The sequence below is a fragment of the Coregonus clupeaformis genome, chromosome 7 (genome assembly GCF_020615455.1).
Source record: "Coregonus clupeaformis isolate EN_2021a chromosome 7, ASM2061545v1, whole genome shotgun sequence".
NCBI classification, from domain to species: Eukaryota; Metazoa; Chordata; class Actinopteri; order Salmoniformes; family Salmonidae; genus Coregonus; species Coregonus clupeaformis.
The window spans coordinates 55,707,864-55,729,445 of NC_059198.1; the positions used below are offsets into that span (position 1 = coordinate 55,707,864).

Consider the following 21,582-nt stretch of genomic DNA (forward strand, 5'->3'; position numbering starts at 1 on the left):
CCAGGAACAGGGTTAGCCACCCCTGGCCTAGGCCTTCACGTTGAGCAAAGATCCAGCTATTTTAACATTAGTTAAATGTCACGTATCTCACTCTGTGGGGAAGATTCCCTTATTACTTAAATCTATTTGAGATGTTTATGATTTTTTATATTGTTTTTATATATACAGTATCCTGTGTATATATATATATATATATATATATATATACATATATATATATTCTGTCTTGGATATATCTCTACGATCACTTTAGCAACTTTCCGCAGCCTTTAATTGTTATGAGCTGGAAAGCAATAGGTTTTTTTATCACAATAGTGCAATACTTTTTTAACACAGGACTCAGGAAGGAGGCTGTTTTCGTACGCATTCTTCAGCTCCGTTTTCGTTTCATTCAGTTCTTCTGTTCTACCCTGAGAGTCAGGCCGCCACCCAAAGCATCCATAACGATCTGAACATTTTGATTTCCTTCTCCCACCATCTTCACCCACATCTTCACCCCCTGCTTGCCTCTTTGTTGGTGCTGAGGTCAGCCTCGAGGAGTTTACAAATCTGTTTTCGATCTGTACAAGGAGTGAACCGTACCCCGTCCCGATGACATTCTTCCACTTGTCTTGGATATACTGTATCTCTACGATTTAGAAACTTTCTGCAGCCTTCCTCTTCCGGGCCTGGTCTCTTTGCTCAGTAGATCATCAGTTATTTTCTTCCATTGCAAGAGTGAGGTTAGAAGGTAGTTTGTGCCAAGGAATTGTGAACACCTCACTGGATGGGGAACTGGGACCTGCTCTCAATGTTGAACGAAGCTCTGACGAAACTGGTTGAGAGGGCTTGGGGACAGCCTTTAGTCCTATGGATAGAAAATGACAACAAAAAAAATAAAAATAAAATCATGAGCAATGGTACACGCAACAGAAATAGTTCAGTTTATTGATTTGAGTGCATGATTAGATCATTCAGTCTTCCATTTCAAAAAGGTTTCAATATGTAGAATTCATTCCTGGATATATATATACAGTGGGGAAAAAAAGTATTTAGTCAGCCACCAATTGTGCAAGTTCTCCCACTTAAAAAGATGAGAGAGGCCTGTAATATTCATCATAGGTACACGTCAACTATGACAGACAAATTGAGAAAAAAAATCCAGAAAATTACATTGTAGGATTTTTAATGAATTTCTTTGCAAATTATGGTGGAAAATAAGTATTTGGTCACCTACAAACAAGCAAGATTTCTGGCCCTCACAGACCTGTAACTTCTTCTTTAAGAGGCTCCTCTGTCCTCAACTCGTTACCTGTATTAATGGCAACTGTTTGAACTTGTTATCAGTATAAAAGACACCTGTTCACAACCTCAAACAGTCACACTCCAAACTCCACTATGGCCAAGACCAAAGAGCTGTCAAAGGACACCAGAAACAAAATTGTAGACCTGCACCAGGCTGGGAAGACTGAATCTGCAATAGGTAAGCAGCTTGGTTTGAAGAAATCAACTGTGGGAGCAATTATTAGGAAATGGAAGACATACAAGACCACTGATAATCTCCCTCATTTTACATTTACATTTTAGTCATTTAGCAGACGCTCTTATCCAGAGCGACTTACAGGAGCAATTAGGGTTAAGTGCCTTGCTCAAGGGCACATTTACGTCATTTAGCAGACGCTCTTATCCAGAGCGACTCACAAATTGGTGCATTCACCCTATAGCCAGTGGGATAACCACTTTACAATTTTTTTTTGGGGGGGGGTAGAAGGATTACTTTATCCAATCCCAGGTATTCCTTAAAGAGGTGGGGTTTCAAATGTCTCCGGAAGGTGGTGAGTGACTCCACTGTCCTGGCGTCGTGAGGGAGCTTGTTCCACCATTGGGGTGCCAGAGCAGCGAACAGTTTTGACTGGGCTGAGCGGGACTATGCTTCCGCAGAGGAAGGGGAGCCAGCAGGCCAGAGGTGGATGAACGCAATGCCCTCGTTTGGGTGTAGGGACTGATCAGAGCCCGAAGGTACAGAGGTGCCGTTCCCCTCACTGCTCCATAGGCAAGCACCATGGTCTTGTAACGGATGCGAGCTTCAACTGGAAGCCAGTGGAGTGTGCGGAGGAGGGGGGTGACGTGAGAGAACTTGGGAAGGTTGAACACCAGACGGGCTGCGGCATTCTGGATGAGTTGTAGGGGTTTAATGGCACAGGATGGGAGGCCAGCCAACAGCGAGTTGCAGTAATCCAGACGGGAGATGACAAGTGCCTGGATTAGGACCTTTGCCGCTTCCTGTGTAAGGCAGGGTCGTACTCTCCAAATGTTGTAGAGCATGAACCTGCAGGAGCGGGTCACCGCCTTGATGTTAGCGGAGAACGACAGGGTGTTGTCCAGGGTCACGCCAAGGCTCTTCGCACTCTGGGAGGAGGACACAACGGAGTTGTCAACCGTGATGGCGAGATCATGGAACGGGCAGTCCTTCCCCGGGAGGAAGAGCAGCTCCGTCTTGCCAGGGTTCAGCTTGAGGTGGTGATCCGTCATCCATACTGATATGTCTGCCAGACATGCAGAGATGCGATTCGCCACCTGGTTATCAGAAGGGGAAAGGAGAAGATTAGTTGTGTATCGTCAGCGTAGCAATGATAGGAGAGGCCATGTGAGGATATGACAGAGCCAAGTGACTTGGTGTATAGGGAGAAAAGGAGAGGGCCTAGAACTGAGCCCTGGGGGACACCAGTGGTGAGAGCACGTGGTGCGGAGACAGCTTCTCGCCACGCCACTTGGTAGGAGCGACCGGTCAGGTAGGACGCAATCCAGGAGTGAGCCGCGCCGGAGATGCCCAGCTCGGAGAGGGTGGAGAGGAGGATCTGATGGTTCACAGTATCAAAGGCAGCAGACAGGTCTAGAAGGACAAGAGCAGAGGAGAGAGAGATTAGCTTTAGCAGTGCGGAGAGCCTCCGTGACACAGAGAAGAGCAGTCTCAGTTGAATGACCAGTCCTGAAACCTGACTGGTTTGGATCAAGAAGGTCATTCTGAGAGAGATAGCAAGAGAGTTGGCTAAAGGCGGCACGCTCAATAGTTTTGGAAAGAAAAGAAAGAAGGGATACTGGTCTGTAGTTGTTGACATCAGTGGGATCGAGTGTTGGTTTTTTGAGAAGGGGAGCAACTCTCGCTCTCTTGAAGACGGAAGGGACATGGCCAGCGGTCAAGGATGAGTTGATCAGCGAGGTGAGGTAGGGGAGAAGGTCACCGGAGATGGTCTGGAGAAGAGAGGAGGGGATGGGGTCAAGCGGGCAGGTTGTTGGGCGGCCTGCAGTCACAAGTCGCAGGATTTTATCTGGAGAGAGAGGGAGAAAGAAGTCAAAGCATAGGGTAGGGCAGTGTGAGTAGGACCAGCAGTGTCATTAGACTTAACAAACGAGGATCGGATGTCGTCAACCTTCTTTTCAAAGTGGTTGGCGAAGTCATCCACAGAGAGAGGGAGGGGGATTCAGGAGGGAGGAAAATGTGGCAAAGAGCTTCCTAGGGTTAGAGGCAGATGCTTGCAATTTAGAGTGGTAGAAAGTGGCCTTAGCAGCAGAAACAGATGAAGAAAATGTAGAGAGGAGGGAGGAAAAGATGCCAGGTCGGCAGGGAGTTTAGTTTTCTTCCATTTCCGCTCCGCTGCCCGGAGCTCTGTTCTGTGAGCTCGCAATGAGTCATCAAGCCACGGAGCTGGAGGGGAGGACCGAGCCGGCCGGGAGGATAGGGGACACAGAGAGTCAAAGGATGCAGAAAGGGAGGAGAGGAGGGTTGAGGAGGCAGAATCAGGAGATTGGAGGGAGAAGGATTGAGCAGAGGGAAGAGATGATAGGATGGAAGAGGAGAGAGTAGTGGGAGAGAGAGAGCGAAGGTTGCGGCGGCGCATTACCATCTGTGTAGGGGCAGAGTGAGTAGTGTTGGAGGAGAGCGAGAGAAAAGGGAAACAAAGTAGTGGTCGGAGACATGGAGGGGAGTTGCAGTGAGATTAGTAGAAGAGCAGCATCTAGTAAAGATGAGGTCAAGCGTATTGCCTGCCTTGTGAGTAGGGGGGACGGTGAGAGGGTGAGGTCAAAAGAGGAGAGGAGTGGAAAGAAGGAGGCAGAGAGAAATGAGTCAAATGTGGACATAGGGAGGTTGAAATCCCCCAAAACTGTGAGGGGTGAGCCATCCTCAGGAAAGGAACTTATCAAGGCGTCAAGCTCATTGATGAACTCTCCAAGGGAACCTGGAGGGCGATAGATGACAAGGATATTAAGCTTAAATGGGCTAGTGACTGTGACAGCATGGAATTCAAATGAGGAGATAGACAGGTGGGTTAGGGGAAAAATTGAGAATGTCCACTTGGGAGAGATGAGGATTCCTGTGCCACCACCCCTCTGACCAGATGCTCTCGGGGTATGCGAGAACACATGGTCAGACGAGGAGAGAGCAGTAGGAGTAGCAGTGTTTTCAGTGGTAATCCATGTTTCCGTCAGCGCCAGGAAGTCGAGGGACTGGAGGTTAGCATAGGCGGGGATGAAGTCAGCTTTGTTGGCAGCAGAACGGCAGTTCCAGAGGCTGCCTGAGACCTGGAACTCCAGGTGTGGGGTGCGTGCAGGGACCACCAGGTTAGAGAGGCAGCAGCCACGCGGTGTGAGGCGTTTGTGTAGCCTGTGCAGAGAGGAGAGAACAGGGATAGGCAGAGGCATAGTTGACAGGCTGTAGCAAATGGCTACAATAATGCAGAGGAGATCGGAATGAAATGAACTAAACATCTGGGAGAGGAGAGAGCAGGGCCTCCCTCACCAAAACTTCCACCTCAGAAACTATAATTGTTTCACTGAACCACCCGAACAAAAACTCTCCCAACTTCCACCTTTAGAAATCAGAATTGTTGTGAACCACAGCGGTTCAATGTTTAAAGGAATAGACTCAACCCACTTTATTCAGCTAGCTAACTATGACACCATAGCTAACTAGCATGCTAGCATCCAATAACACACAGTTTAGCACCAACACTTGGTCACAACAAACCACCAATAGTGTGTTAACACACTAAGCAGATAATTCGTGTCCGTGTCTAGTTCCTTTCATAACGCAGCAATAATTAAACGTTGGCTAGCTTAGCACAAATATATTGTATTTAGCTGCCACAGTACAGCACACAATGGCTACTGTGTTGACGCTGTTCGAAAAAGCGGCTAGCTAGCTAGCTTCGTGCTACACCGGCACCGCCGAAGACAATGCCAACCTACAGTAACTACCCACAACAGCCCACGATGCCTACCTATGACACCATAGCTAACTAGCATGCTAGCATCCAATAACACACAGTTTAGCACCAATACTTGGTTACAACAAACTACCAATAGTGTGTTAACACACTAAACAGATCATTCGTGTCCGTGTCTAGTTCCTTTCATAACGCAGCAATAATTAAACGTTGGCTAGTTAGCACAAGTATATTGTATTTAGCTACTACAGTACAGTTAGCTGGTCGTGTTGGCTAGCTAGCAATGGCTACTGTGTTGACTTTGTTTGAAGAACGGCTAGCTAGCTAGCCGTGCTACACCCGGCACCGCCGAAAAACAATGCCAACCTACAGTAACTACCCACAACAGCCCACGATGCCTAACTATGACGCCATAGCTAACTAGCATGCTAGCATCCAATAACACACAGTTTAGCACCAATACTTGGTTACAACAAACTACCAATAGTGTGTTAACACACTAAACAGATAATTCGTGTCCGTGTCTAGTTCCTTTCATAACGCAGCAAAAATTAAACGTTGGCTAGCTAGCACATTAACATTGGAAACAACTCTCCACCGTTGCTAAACGTTACCAGTAGCTACCCGCTAGCTAGCTAGCCTCGTGCTTCGCCGGGCTCCGCCGTAAACAATACTTACCTACAATAATTACCTACGGAAACCTACAATAACTACCTAAATAACTACCTAAATAAACTACCTACAATACCTAACTACAACTACCTACCTACGATCTAAATACATGCTTTAAGCTTTACTCAACACCATATAAGAAGCCAAGCTTACCTCCTGCTAGAGAAAACACAACCTCTCCCGACCACAGCTCACAGCTCACGTGTGGATCTGGGGCTCCACGCAAGATCTCACCCCGTGGGGTCAAAATGATCACAAGAACGGTGAGCAAAAATCCCAGAACCACACGGGGGACCTAGTGAATGACCTGCAGAGAGCTGGGACCAAAGTAACAAAGCCTACCATCAGTAACACACTACGCCACCAGGGACTCAAATCCTGCAGTGCTAGACGTGTCCCCCTGCTTAAGACAGTACATGTCCAGGCCCGTCTGAAGTTTGCTAGAGTGCATTTGGATGATCCAGAAGAGGATTGGGAGAATGTCATATGGTCAGATGAAACCAAAATATAACTTTTTGGTAAAAACTCAACTCGTCGTGTTTGGAGGACAAAGAATGCTGAGTTGCATCCAAAGAACACAATACCTACTGTGAAGCATGGGGGTGGAAACATCATGCTTTGGGGCTGTTTTTCTGCAAAGGGACCAGGACGACTGATCCGTGTAAAGAAAACAATGAATGGGGCCATATATCGTGAGATTTTGAGTGAAAACCTCCTTCCATCAGCAAGGGCATTGAAGATGAAACGTGGCTGGGTCTTTCAGCATGACAATGATCCCAAACACACCGCCCGGGCAACGAAGGAGTGGCTTCGTAAGAAGCATTTCAAGGTCCTGGAGTGGCCTAGCCAGTCTCCAGATCTCAACCCCATAGAAAATCTTTGGAGGGAGTTGAAAGTCAGTGTTGCCCAGCCACAGCCCCAAAACATCACTGCTCTAGAGGAGATCTGCACAGAGGAATGGGCCAAAATACCAGCAACAGTGTGTGAAAACCTTGTGAAGACTTACAGAAAACGTTTGACCTGTGTCATTGCCAACAAAGGGTATATAACAAAGTATTGAGAAACTTTTGTTATTGACCAAATACTTATTTTCCACCATAATTTGCAAATAAATTCATAAAAAATCCTACAATGTGATTTTCTGGATTTTTTTTCCTGATTTTGTCTGTCATAGTTGACGTGTACCTATGATGAAAATTACAGGCCTCTCTCATCTTTTTAAGTGGGAGAACTTGCACAATTGGTGGCTGACTAAATACTTTTTTCCCCCACTGTATAGTACCAGTCAAAAGTTTGGACACACCTACTCATTTCAGGGTTTTTCTTTATTTTTACTATTTTCTACATTGTAGAATAATAGTGAAGACATCAAAACTATGAAATAACACATATGGAATCATGTAGCAACCAAAAAAGTGTTAAACAATATATTTTATATTTGAGATTCTTCAAATATAAATGAGATGGTTTGGGATGAGTCGGAATGCAGGGTGAAGGAAAAGCAGCCAAGTGCTCAGCATATGTGGGAACTCCTTCAAGACTGTTGGAAAAGCATTCCAGGTGAAGCTGGTTGAGAGAATGCCAAGAGTGTGCAAATCCGTCATCAAGGCAAAGGGTGGCTATATCTCAAATATAAAATATATTTTGATTTGTTTAACACTTTTTTTGGTCACTACATGATTCCATATGTGTTATTTCATAGTTTTGATGTCTTCACTATTATTTTTCAATGTAAACATTTTAAAAATACAGAAAAAGGCTTGAATGAGTAAGAGTGTCCAAACTTTTGACTGGTATTGTATATATACACACACAGCTGTGGAGAAAATTAAGAGACCGCTGCAAAATTATCAGTTTCTCTGGTTTTACTATTTATAGGTATGTGTTTGGGAAAAAATAACATTTTTAGTTTATTCTATAATCTACTGACAACATTTCTCCCAAATTCCCAATAAAAATATTGTCATTTAGAGCATTTATTTGCAGAAAATGACAACTGGTCAAAATAACAAAAAAGATGCAGTGTTGTTAGACCTCGAATAATGCAAAGAAAATAAGTTCACGTTCATTTTTAAACAACACAATAGTAATGTTTTAACTTAGGAAGAGTTCAGAAATCAATATTTGGTGGAATAACCCTGAAGCAGTGGCTTCTTCTTTGCTGAGCGGCCTTTCAGGATATGTCGATATAGGACTTGTTTTACTGTGGATATAGATAGTTTTGTACCTGTTTCCTCCAGCATCTTCACAAGGTCCTTTGTTGTTGTTCTGGGATTGATTTGCACTTTTCGCACCAAAGTACGTTCATCTCTAGGAGACAGAACGCGTCTCCTTCCTGAGCGTTTTAACGGCTGCGTGGTCCCATGGTGTTTATACTTGCGTACTATTGTTTGTACAATAGTGGCGCAGTGGTCTAAGGCACTGCATCGCAGTGCTAGCTGTGCCACTAGAGATCCTGGTTTGAATCCAGGCTCTGTCGTAGCCGGCCGCGACCGGGAGACCCATGGGGCGGTGCACAATTGGCCCAGGATAGGGGAAGGCATGGCCGACAGGGATGTAGCTCAATTGGTAGAGCATGGCGTTTGCAACGCCAGGGTTGTGGGTTCGATTCCCAAGAGGGGCAAGTATAAAAAATAATGTATGCACTCACTAACTGTAAGTCGCTCTGGAAAAGAGCGTCTGCTAAATGACTAAAGAAATGAACGTGGTACCTTCAGGTGTTTGGAAATTGCTCCCAAGGATGAACCAGACTTGTGGAGGTCTACTATTTTTTTTCTGAGGTCTTGGCTGATTTCTTTGGATTTTCCCATGATGTCAAGCAAAGAGGCACTGAGTTTGAAGGTAGGCCTTGAAATACATCCACAGGTATACTTTCAATTGACTCAAATGATGTCAGTTAGCCTATCAGAAGCTTCTAAAGCCATGACATCATTTTCTGGAATTTTCCAAGCTGTTTAAAGGCACAGTCAACTTAGTGTATGTAAACTTCTGACCCACTGGAATTGTGATACAGTGAATTATAAGTGAAATAATCTGTCTGTAAACAATTGTTGGAAAAATTACTGTCATGCACAAAGTAGATGTCCTAACCGACTTGCCAAAACTATAGTTTGTTAACAAGACATTTGTGGAGTGGTTGTAAAATCGAGTTTTAAAGACTCCAACCTAAGTGTATGTAAACTTCCGACTTCAACTATATATAATATATATATATATATATATATATATATATATATATATTTTGTGCATTGTGAGATAATGCACTTCTACCGAGTCTCCAAACTCAGGTTTTATTTGAGACAACCCCTCGTCCTCTTAACAGCAGTTTTGTGGTGAATTTGTTATGATATTATTTCATGCTGTCATTGGACTGATATGTGGTTTTGGTGTGAAGCACATTCCCTCTCATCCTGTTAAACTGTTGTGCTTTAGTTCCTATCTGTGAAACGTATGTTCTGTTCATAGACAGACACTTTATTTCCTATCTGTGAAACGTATGTTCTGTTCATAGACAGACACTTTAGTTCCTATCTGTGAAACGTATGTTCTGTTCATAGACAGACACTTTAGTTCCTATCTGTGAAACGTATGTTCTGTTCATAGACAGACACTTTAGTTCCTATCTGTGAAACGTATGTTCTGTTCATAGACAGACACTTTAGTTCCTATCTGTGAAACGTATGTTCTGTTCATAGACAGACACTTTAGTTCCTATCTGTGAAACGTATGTTCTGTTCATAGACAGACACTTTATTTTCTGGTCATTTTTGTTCTAGTGTCTGTAGAGTTGGTTCGCTCCACAGGCGGGGGTGTTCTTGTAGAGTTGGTTCGCTCCACAGGCGGGGTGTTCTTGTAGAACCAACTCTACAGACACACACAGCTGGCTGGAAAAGACCGGTAGAGATGGGAGGACAGATGTTACAGCATTCAACTCACAAAGTGCATTTCATGTTTTAAATTATCAAATCTAAACCGACCACAAAAAGCATGAATCGCTCACCACTATGAATTTGAAAAAGACTTTCATTAACTTGTTCTCTCATTCACCGATAAAGACAACATCAACTTGTCATGGATGTATTATTTTACATAGGTCTACACATTGCTTTGGTACATTACATTTACATTTACATTTACGTCATTTAGCAGACGCTCTTATCCAGAGCGACTTACAAATAGGTGCATTCACCTTATAGCCAGTGGGATAACCACTTTACAATGTATTTTATTTATTTTTTTAATGTGGGGGGGGGGGGGGGTGGGTTGGAGTAAGGGGGGTAGAAGGATTACTTTATCCTATCCCAGGTATTCCTTAAAGAGGTGGGGTTTCAAATGTCTCCAGAAGGTGGTGAGTGACTCCGCTGTCCTGGCGTCGTGAGGGAGCTTGTTCCACCATTGGGGTGCCAGGGCAGCGAACAGTTTTGACTGGGCTGAGCGGGAACTATGCTTCCGCAGAGGTAGGGGAGCCAGCAGGCCAGAGGTGGATGAACGCAGTGCCCTCGTTTGGGTGTAGGGACTGATCAGAGCCTGAAGGTACGGAGGTGCCGTTCCCCTCACAGCTCCATAGGCAAGCACCATGGTCTTGTAGCAGATGCGAGCTTCAACTGGAAGCCAGTGGAGTGTGCGGAGGAGCGGGGTGACGTGAGAGAACTTGGGAAGGTTGAACACCAGACGGGCTGCGACATGAACTGTTTATAATATTGCATTTATTTGTTGTACTGTGTATTGTTTGTCATTTTTCAGAAGAAACCACTTAAACATTTCTTTAAAATAATAGTTTCCATTAGGGAGAGATTTACATTTACTGGGGGGGGTTCCCCCTCATAGAATTAACTCAAAAATAATGTTTACAACCACAAATAACAATAATTGTAGAGACCCTGTGTTTATAAACATGGATATCGACTTTGCCACTTCAGCATGCTTTTGTGGCTCATTCGATGCCACGCAGGCCTACGGGCCAGAAGGTTGACGGTTCACCGACCACCACAGACGAGCTCACTCTCCCTACCTGTTTCATTACACTACAATCAGAGCCGGCTGCAGACAATGATCACCTAGGGGGAAATCTGATTTTCAACATTTTGATGCCATATTTATAATTATATAAATTATATGCAACACATTTTCCACCAACAGGTTACTGTGCCAATGCACCACACAACCAATAAACAAAGCATACTGACTTTGGGCACTTCAATATCATGGTTTGCATTTTCAACACCACAATAAATAGACTATGACAATCTCGACATACAGAAAAGACATCCCTCCCTACCTATTCCTGAGGGGATAACTATCAGATTACCGGTCCCATTCTTCCTGAGGGGATAACTATCAGATTATTGGTCCCTTTCTTCCTGAGGGGATAACTATCAGATTATTGGTCTCATTCTTCCTGAGGGGATAACTATCAGATTATTGGTCTCATTCTTCCTGAGGGGATAACTATCAAATTATTGGTCTCATTCTTCCTGAGGGGATAACTATCAAATTATTGGTCTCATTCTTCCTGAGGGGATAACTATCAGATTATTGGTCTCATTCTTCCTGAGGGGATAACTATCAGATTATTGGTCCCATTCTTCCTGAGGGGATAACTATCAGATTACCGGTCCCATTCTTCCTAAGGGGATAACTATCAGATTATTGGTCCCTTTTTCCTGAGGGGATAACTATCAGATTATTGGTCTCATTCTTCCTGAGGTGATAACTATCAGATTATTGGTCTCATTCTTCCTGAGGGGATAACTATCAGATTATTGGTCCCTTTCTTCCTGAGGGGATAACTATCAGATTATTGGTCCCATTCATCCTGAGGGGATAACTATCAGATTACCGGTCCCATTCTTCCTGAGGGGATAACTATCAGATTACCGGTCCCATTCTTCCTGAGGGGATAACTATCAGATTACCAGTCCCATTCTTCCTGAGGGGATAACTATCAGATTACCGGTCCCATTCTTCCTGAGGGGATAACTATCAGATTACCGGTCCCATTTTTCCTGAGGGGATAACTATCAGATTACTGGTCCCATTCTTCCTGAGGGGATAACTATCAGATTATTGGTCTCATTCTTCCTGAGGGGATAACTATCAGATTATTGGTCTCATTCTTCCTGAGGGGATAACTATCAGATTATTGGTCCCATTCTTCCTGAGGGGATAACTATCAGATTACTGGTCCCATTCTTCCTGAGGGGATAACTATCAGATTACCGGTCCCATTCTTCCTAAGGGGATAACTATCAGATTATTGGTCCCTTTTTCCTGAGGGGATAACTATCAGATTATTGGTCTCATTCTTCCTGAGGGGATAACTATCAGATTATTGGTCTCATTCTTCCTGAGGGGATAACTATCAGATTACTGGTCTCATTCTTCCTGAGGGGATAACTATCAGATTATTGGTCTCATTCTTCCTGAGGGGATAACTATCAGATTATTGGTCCCATTCTTCCTGAGGGGATAACTATCAGATTACCGGTCCCATTCTTCCTGAGGGGATAACTATCAGATTACCGGTCCCATTCTTCCTGAGGGGATAACTATCAGATTACCGGTCCCATTCTTCCTGAGGGGATAACTATCAGATTATTGGTCCCAAGTTTTACAGGGAATGTCTGTAAAAATAAGACAAAAAGTTAAACATATTTATCCAGATATCAGCTCTGTCTACTAACGGACAGTCACTGTGTTTATACAGTATTTTCTGACATTTATTTGAAGGAACAGTCTGTAAAATAACAAAAATTATTTTTCACATATATATTTTTTTTCTTCTTCAGTGTAGCAGTCTATCAGATCATTAGGCAGTCAGACTCACTAGCAGTCTATCAGATCATTAGGAAGTCAGACTCACTAGCAGTCTATCAGATCATTAGGCAGTCAGACTCACTAGCAGTCTATCAGATCATTAGGCAGTCAGACTCACTAGCAGTCTATCAGATCATTAGGCAGTCAGACTCTTTGATGTGTGACTAGACTTCTGATAGTTTGAGCCTGTCAGTTTCCTAAATACACAAGAGAGAGAGAGACACACAGACACACACAGAGAGACACACAGACAAACACAGAGAGACACACAGACACACACAGAGAGACACACAGACAAACACAGAGAAACACACAGACACACACAGAGAAACACACAGACACACACAGAGAGACACACAGACACACACAGAGAGACACACAGACACACACAGAGAGACACATAGACACACACAGAGAGACACACAAACACACACAGACACCAATAACCCCCCTTCTGTGTGCTGGGCCCTACCTGGAAGTCAAGAGCAGGGTTCTTCAAAAGGAAGTGTGATTTCTGATGGAGAAAAAAAAAAAAAAAAAAATCACTTTTTTAAATTCATATAATTGCCGTTGTTGTTGGACATAAAATAGAGTAAAATCCCCGGGAAATCAGCTCCAAGTGATTTTAGTTTACTCTGTTCCCAGGTATTCCCACAGATAAATAGTGAGGCATATCTCAATGTAATCAAGGTTTGAAATTATTATGTTTTTGTCAAATAGTACATCTGTTTGGTCTTCTTGATGCCAATTTGCAGTGTACATATTATTTCTAATTATGTTCCGGTCCCCTGACCATCCGCTCAAGAAAATAATTGTCCCGTGGCTGAATGAAACTGGGGCCCCGGGTCTAGAGTGTAAATCCCAACGTGGAGTTAGAGATGAGACGGAGACATGTCTCTGTCTGAGTAGCCGTTTGCCAAACGTCATTCCACAACCACAGCCCTGTCCTCTGGTTTACATTACAGGGAGCTGTGTGTGTGTGTGTGTGTGTGTGTGCTGGAGCAGCGGCGCCAAGACAGACACACGCACACACACTAGACACTCATAAACACACACACACTCAGGGACGTTATGTTATGTTCCATCTGCTGTTGAACTACTGAAGAGACTGCTGAACATGGAATCTAAATGCATGATCACAAGCTGCCTCTGGGCCTTAGCTGCAGGCAGACTGGCTTTGCAGTATTTTCTGAGTGCTTTGACGCTACTAGCAATGCATTTTCAATGAGACATGAGTCTTTGTGGCAACGACAGACACAGAAAGAACTAGCTAGAACTATTAGTACAACTGCTACTGAGGTTATATACATGTGTTCACATGTCCTGAAAACCAGACCGCGTCACCTGCTGGAGCTTTGGAGCACCAGCACCAGGACTTGTAACTGTAAAAGGGTTGAGTTCTAGTGACCAGTTGGGAACCACAGTAACCATGAAACACAGCAAATAGGATGAACATTTATTAAAATATAGGTATAGCTAGATTGGAAATGTATCAAAAATTATGTAGGCCACCCACTAAGGGGTTAGGGTGGAATAGATCCCACTAAAGGCTTAGGGTGGAATAGATCCCACTAAAGGGGTTAGGGTGGAATAGATCCCACTAAAGGCTTAGGGTGGAATAGATCCCACTAAAGGGGTTAGGGTGGAATAGATCCCACTAAAGGCTTAGGGTGGAATAGATCCCACTAAAGGCTTAGGGTGGAATAGATCCCACTAAAGGATTAGGGTGGAATAGATCCCACTAAAGGGGTTAGGGTGGAATAGATCCCACTAAAGGCTTAGGGTGGAATAGATCCCACTAAAGGGTGGAATAGATCCCACTAAAGGCTTAGGGTGGAATAGATCCCACTAAAGGGGTTATTTTTATTTTTTATTTTTTATTTAACCTTTATTTAACCAGGTAAGCCAGTTGAGAACAAGTTCTCATTTACAACTGCGACCTGGCCAAGATAAAGCAAAGCAGTGCGATAAAAACAACACAGAGTTACATATGGGGTAAAAAACAAAGTCAGAAATACAACAGAAAATATATATACAGTGTGTGCAAATGTAGCAAGTTATGGAGGTAAGGCAATAAATAGGCTATAGTGCAAAATAATTACAATTAGTATTAACACTGGAATGCTAGATGTGCAAGAGATTATGTGCAAATAGAGATACTAGGGTGCAAAAGAGCAAAATAAATAACAATATAGGGATGAGGTAGTTGGGTGGGCTAATTTCAGATGGGCTGTGTACAGGTGCAGTGATCGGTAAGGTGCTCTGACCACTGATAAGTTATTTAGGGTGGGATAGATCCCACTAAAGCGGTTAGGGTGGAATAGATCCCACTAAAGGGGTTAGGGTGGGATAGATCCCACTAAAGGGGTTAGGGTGGGATAGATCCCACTAAAGGGGTTAGGGTGGGATAGATCCCACTAAAGGGGTTAGGGTGGAATAGTCCCACTAGTTAGGTGATAGATCCCACTAAAGGGGTTAGGGTGGAATAGATCCCACTAAAGGCTTAGGGTGGACTAGATCCCACTAAAGGGGTTAGGGTGGAATAGATCCCACTAAAGGGGTTAGGGTGGGATAGATCCCACTAAAGGGCTTAGGGTGGAATAGATCCCACTAAAGGGGTTAGGGTGGAATAGATCCCACTAAAGGGGTTAGGGTGGACTAGATCCCACTAAAGGGGTTAGGGTGGAATAGATCCCACTAAAGGCTTAGGGTGGAATAGATCCCACTAAAGGGGTTAGGGTGGGATAGATCCCACTAAAGGGGTTAGGGTGGAATAGATCCCACTAAAGGGGTTAGGGTGGAATAGATCCCACTAAAGGGGTTAGGGTGGACTAGATCCCACTAAAGGCTTAGGGTGGATTAGATCCCACTAAAGGGTTTAGGGTGGAATAGATCCCACTAAAGGGGTTAGGGTGGAATAGATCCCACTAAAGGGGTTAGGGTGGAATAGATCCCACTAAAGGGGTTAGGGTGGACTAGATCCCACTAAAGGGGTTAGGGTGGAATAGATCCCACTAAAGGCTTAGGGTGGAATAGATCCCACTAAAGGGGTTAGGGTGGAATAGATCCCATTAAAGGGGTCAGGGTGGGATAGATCCCACTAAAGGGGTTAGGGTGGAATAGATCCCACTAAAGGGGTTAGGGTGGAATAGATCCCACTAAAAGGGTTAGGGTGGAATAGATCCCACTAAAGGGGTTAGGGTGGAATAGATCCCACTAAAGGGGTCAGGGTGGAATAGATCCCACTAAAGGGGTCAGGGTGGAATAGATCCCACTAAAGGGGTTAGGGTGGAATAGATCCCACTAAAGGGGTTAGGGTGGAATAGATCCCACTAAAGGGGTTAGGGTGGAATAGATCCCACTAAAGGGGTTAGGGTGGAATAGATCCCACTAAAGGGGTTAGGGTGGAATATATCCCACTAAAGGGCTTAGGGTGGAATAGATCCCACTAAAGGGGTTAGGGTGGAATAGATCCCACTAAAGGCTTAGGGTGGAATAGATCCCACTAAAGGCTTAGGGTGGAATAGATCCCACTAAAGGCTTAGGGTGGAATAGATCCCTCTAAAGGGGTTAGGGTGGAATAGATCCCACTAAAGGGGTTAGGGTGGAATAGATCCCACTAAAGGGGTTAGGGTGGAATAGATCCCACTAAAGGGGTTAGGGTGGAATAGATCCCACTAAAGGCTTAGGGTGGAATAGATCCCACTAAAGGGGTTAGGGTGGAATAGATCCCACTAAAGGGGTTAGGGTGGGATAGATCCCACTAAAGGGGTTAGGGTGGAATAGATCCCACTAAAGGGGTTAGGGTGGAATAGATCCCTCTAAAGGGGTTAGGGTGGGATAGATCCCACTAAAGGATTAGGGTGGGATAGATCTCACTAAAGGGGTTAGGGTGGAACAGTAGAGCACAGATCAATCTCCTCCCTCCAGTAATAATCCAATATTCAACATCAATTGTCAATACTTTAAAAGCAGTTGTCCATCCGTTGAAAAATACTTGTCCATTCTTTAAAAAATATGAGTACCTTAAGAAGGAGTGAGATTAAAGCTGCAATACGTAACTTTTTGGGCGACCCAACCAAATTCACATAGAAATGTGAGTTATAGATCTGTCATTCTCATTGAAAGCAAGTCTAAGAAGTGGTAGATGTTCTATGTGAGCTATTTCCATGCTTCCCGTTCTTAAGTTTTGTTTTTGTGTCTTTTACTTTCGGTACACCAGCTTCAAAAATATGAAAATGTAATATTTTAGTTATGGGAAAGATATCTCACAGCGGTTTATACGGTACAATGATTCTCTACATCAAGGGAATTCAACTCTGACCCTACGAGGTCCAGAGCCTGATGCTTTTCTGTTCTACCTGATAGTTAATTACACCCACCTGGTGTCCAAGGTCTAAATCAGTGCCTGATTAGAGGGGAACTGGCTTCGAGGTCCAGAGTTGAGTTTTTGGGCTCTACACTATACATTGAATTTTTTTATTACAAAAACTGAAATTAGGCGAACTATTAGAATTTTTGCAACCATGAAATGGCGGAGAGATTTCTGCATATTGCAACTTTAAAAGCCAGCAGTATTGGTCCTTCAACAGTCCAGTATAAGCAACTTTAAAAGCCAGCAGTATTGGTCCTTCAACAGAAGCATTTCAAATGTTTCACCTCCTCTTTTACTTTGTGATCCAGTCCGGATTACGCCGTTGATCTGTCTGATGCGCTTATCGAAACTCGGTGGTAGCTCGGCCCCGTTTTTCCAGCTCCAGTGTTGCCTGAGGTCCTTTCACGTCTCCGTCCCAAACCATTCTGTCACTTTACCATTTTGTACCTTTAAATTCAGACCTCAATCTGGTCAAGCACCAATAAGCATGTTCCACTTACCCTTGTTTGGAGTTTCAAGGTTTACTCGCAGGAGCATCGCTGTCAACATTGGAGTGCGACTACGGAGGGAATGTGGAACCACCCCACTACGGAGGGAATGTGGAACCACACCACTTCCCGGAATTCTTAACCTAGAAACACACAAAAATACCCACGTGCCAAAAAAAGGTGTGAGCAAGCCATCTTATGGTGGAATGTGCAACAGTACGACCTAGTTCCAACTCTGTCATTTCATAACACCTACATTTTTTAAATTATTTTATTTAACCTTTATTTAACCAGGAAAAGCCCATCGAGTCTCTTTTTCAAGGGAGACCTGGCCAAGAAGGCAGCAACAATCAATACATTACAGAATTAAAACATACATTTTACATTTCAGTCATTTAGCAGACGCTCTTATTCAGAGCGACTTACAGTTAGTGAGTGCATACATTTTTTAAATATATATTTTTTTCATACTGGCCCCCCGTGGGGCAATACAATACAACAACATGATCCAGCCTAAAAAAAAAAGCATTTACACTCCCCTGTAACAGAGTCTCCCATCAAACATTTTAAATTCATTCAGTGGCACTAACATATCTAGATGAATATTGCAGCCTGTTCCAGGCCTCTGGTGCACAAGAGGAGAAGGCTGTCTTGCCTAATACTGTAAATGTCCTGGGGACTTTAAGAAGCAACCACCTAGCAGACCGGGTCTGGTACCTGGTGGTGAAGGAGACCAGACTACAGTTGCAACCACCTAGCAGACCGGGTCTGGTAACTGGTGGTGGAGAAGGAGACCAGGCTACAGTAGCAACCACCTAGCAGACCGGGTCTGGTACCTGGTGGTGGAGAAGGAGAACAGACTACAGTAGCAACCACCTAGCAGACCGGGTCTGGTACCTGGTGGTGATGGAGACCAGACTACAGTTGCAACCACCTAGCAGACCGGGTCTGGTACCTGGTGGTGAAGGAGACCAGACTACAGTTGCAACCACCTAGCAGACCGGGTCTGGTACCTGGTGGTGGAGACCAGACTACAGTATCAACCACCTAGCAGACCGGGTCTGGTACCTGGTGGTGATGGAGACCAGACTACAGTTGCAACCACCTAGCAGACCGGGTCTGGTACCTGGTGGTGAAGGAGACCAGACTACAGTTGCAACCACCTAGCAGACCGGGTCTGGTACCTGGTGGTGGAGAAGGAGAACAGACTACAGTAGCAACCACCTAGCAGACCGGGTCTGGTACCTGGTGGTGATGGAGACCAGACTACAGTTGCAACCACCTAGCAGACCGGGTCTGGTAACTGGTGGTGGTGGAGACCAGACTACAGTATCAACCACCTAGCAGACCGGGTCTGGTACCTGGTGGTGATGGAGACCAGACTACAGTTGCAACCACCTAGCAGACCGGGTCTGGTACCTGGTGGTGAAGGAGACCAGACTACAGTAGCAACCACCTAGCAGACCGGGTCTGGTACCTGGTGGTGAAGGAGACCAGACTACAGTAGCAACCACCTAGCAGACCGGGTCTGGTACCTGGTGGTGAAGGAGACCAGACTACAGTATCAACCACCTAGCAGACCGGGTCTGGTACCTGGTGGTGAAGGAGACCAGACTGCAGTAGCAACCACCTAGCAGACCGGGTCTGGTACCTGGTGGTGAAGGAGACCAGACTGCAGTATCAACCACCTAGAAGACCGGGTCTGGTACCTGGTGGTGAAGGAGACCAGACTGCAGTATCAACCACCTAGCAGACCGGGTCTGGTACCTGGTGGTGAAGGAGACCAGACTGCAGTAGCAACCACCTAGCAGACCGGGTCTGGTACCTGGTGGTGAAGGAGACCAGACTACAGTATCAACCACCTAGCAGACCGGGTCTGGTACCTGGTGGTGAAGGAGACCAGACTACAGTATATGAATATGTGAAAATCCTTTTTACATTAGTTACATACAACAAGTTATTGTATCCACATGATATGAATATAAAGAATAGAAATATGACTGAATAGAATGACTGCTTACATTCCATTCACACCCTAACATAGAAATATGACTGAATAGAATGACTGCATACGTTCCAATCCCGCGCTAACATAGATGCTAGCCAAATCAAATTGACTTGCAGAAATAGCTACCTATCCGACCATTTCACTTAACAGAAAAAGTGACAGTATACACACAATGTAACATTTCCCACAAGCATATTATCTCGTAAGAAAACAATATCTTAACACATACAGTATCCTTCCAAGGCCATCTCTCCCTCCAACTTCTTCCCTCCGGCTAATCCGAAACATTTATAGCACTCATTTATCGCCTGTAAAAGTAAAATGCTTGACTAAATAACAACACGTACGTGCTCAAATCATGACAAAGGATAGTTGTACTCACAGATGACACCACTTTAAAGATGATGCCAATTTAAAGGCCAGAAAGACAAGGAGTACTGTGGATGTGGTGAGTTTCAACATCGTGGCTGAGATTGAAAAATAGCTAGTTCAGCGTATTGATAGCTACACTAAAGAGTCACTTCCGGGTCACGAATTTGGGAACATTTAAAATGTAAAATTAAAATTACCCCATGTCATAGTAGAAAAGTGTCAAAAACATATTTAAACTGAACTTTTAGTTCAGTTTCTTCCCAGTGTAGTTATCATGTTGCATCGTTCTGTAACGTTGTGAACTGTGCAAAACTGCAAAAAACATATGTAATTAATATCACACACACAGTGCCTTCAGAAAGTATTCACACCCCTTGACTTTTTTTTCCACATTTTGTTGTGTTACAATGTGGGATTAAAATTGATTTACATGAAAGCACTTTACGTGCTATATGACAGACATTGACCACTGTATTTATTCATAGAGTCTTTTCAGTACTGGTAAGCGTTTTTGGCTTTCTGATAGGTCTTCCATAACGAGTTGAATTCACTGGTGTGTCCGTGTTTGCATTGTTGCTTTCCGCTGTTTGTTTTGGTGCTGGAGAACACACAGGGGAGTCGTTTTCTTCCAGGCTGACGCTTGTTTCAGCTTCTCTTTCCACAGGATAAGGGTAAGTCCATTATGGTTTCTGACTGTGTTCTGTCTGGGTGTGTTGTTTCATGTGTTTTTAACAGATGTGTCCGGTTCCTTCTGTAGATTCTCGTTTGGTGTTTGCACTATGCGTGACCTTGGCTGGTCATGTTTTTCCAAGTACAGTTGCTGGTTGCCATGTGTTGTCTTGTCTAAATCTGATCTGACTCATTCTCCTTCCTTCATGACCGAAAGGTCAAAGTACTGTTTTTGTCTCTGTTGTGAGACGCCTCCTGACATGCTGATAGAGTCCTGGCTTTAACAATCTGTTTGATGTCGAAATCTTTGTCTTCAGCCTTCTTCCCATTAGTAGTTTTGCAGGTGAGAGTCGTACTCCATCCAGGGGTGTGTTTATGTACTCAAGGAGAGCTATGTAAGGATCTCCGTTGCTGTCTTGTGCTTTTTTCAACAGGTTCTTCACAGTCTGAACTGCTCTCTCAGCTTGGCCATTTGACTGTGAAAATCTAGGGCTCGACGTGACATGCTTGAACTCCCAGCTGGTGGAGAACTCTGACATTTTCTTGACTCAACAACTGTCTTCCATTGTCGGAGCACAAAACGTCGGGCACCCCCATGCCTTTGCGAAGATCGACTTTAGTACTGTAATGATGTGTTTACTTGTTGTCCCACTGAGCTCTGAGATTTCTGGGTATTTTGAGCAGTAATCCACACATAGTAGATATTCTGTGTCGTTGTAATGGAAGAGTTCCGCTCCAATTTTGGCCCAAGCTCTCTCTGTGATTGGATGAGACATGAGCGGCTCTCTTTGGTTGTTGTTTTTGTGTGTGTTGCAGACTGCACATTTTGTTACAACATCTTCAAATCTGTTTAGCCATGCCTGGCTAGAACAGAACATCCCTAGCTCGTTCCTTCCATTTTACGATTCCCATGTGTGCCTCATGGATTTTTTTTCCATAATTTATTCTCTCAATTTTCTGAGGAACGACACGTTTTGA

The 21,582-nt window shown here is 44.2% G+C and overlaps 1 long non-coding RNA gene across 1 annotated transcript; it reads right to left on the reverse strand.

Moving 5' to 3' along the window:
* Positions 1-231: 231 nt before the first annotated feature.
* Positions 232-20,051, reverse strand: LOC121570646. Its single transcript, XR_006001497.2, has 3 exons — positions 19,946-20,051; positions 17,568-17,698; positions 232-847 (listed from the first exon to the last, which is right to left on the reverse strand). It is a non-coding gene; the product is annotated as an uncharacterized LOC121570646 (long non-coding RNA).
* Between the last annotated feature and the right edge of the window lie 1,531 nt (positions 20,052-21,582).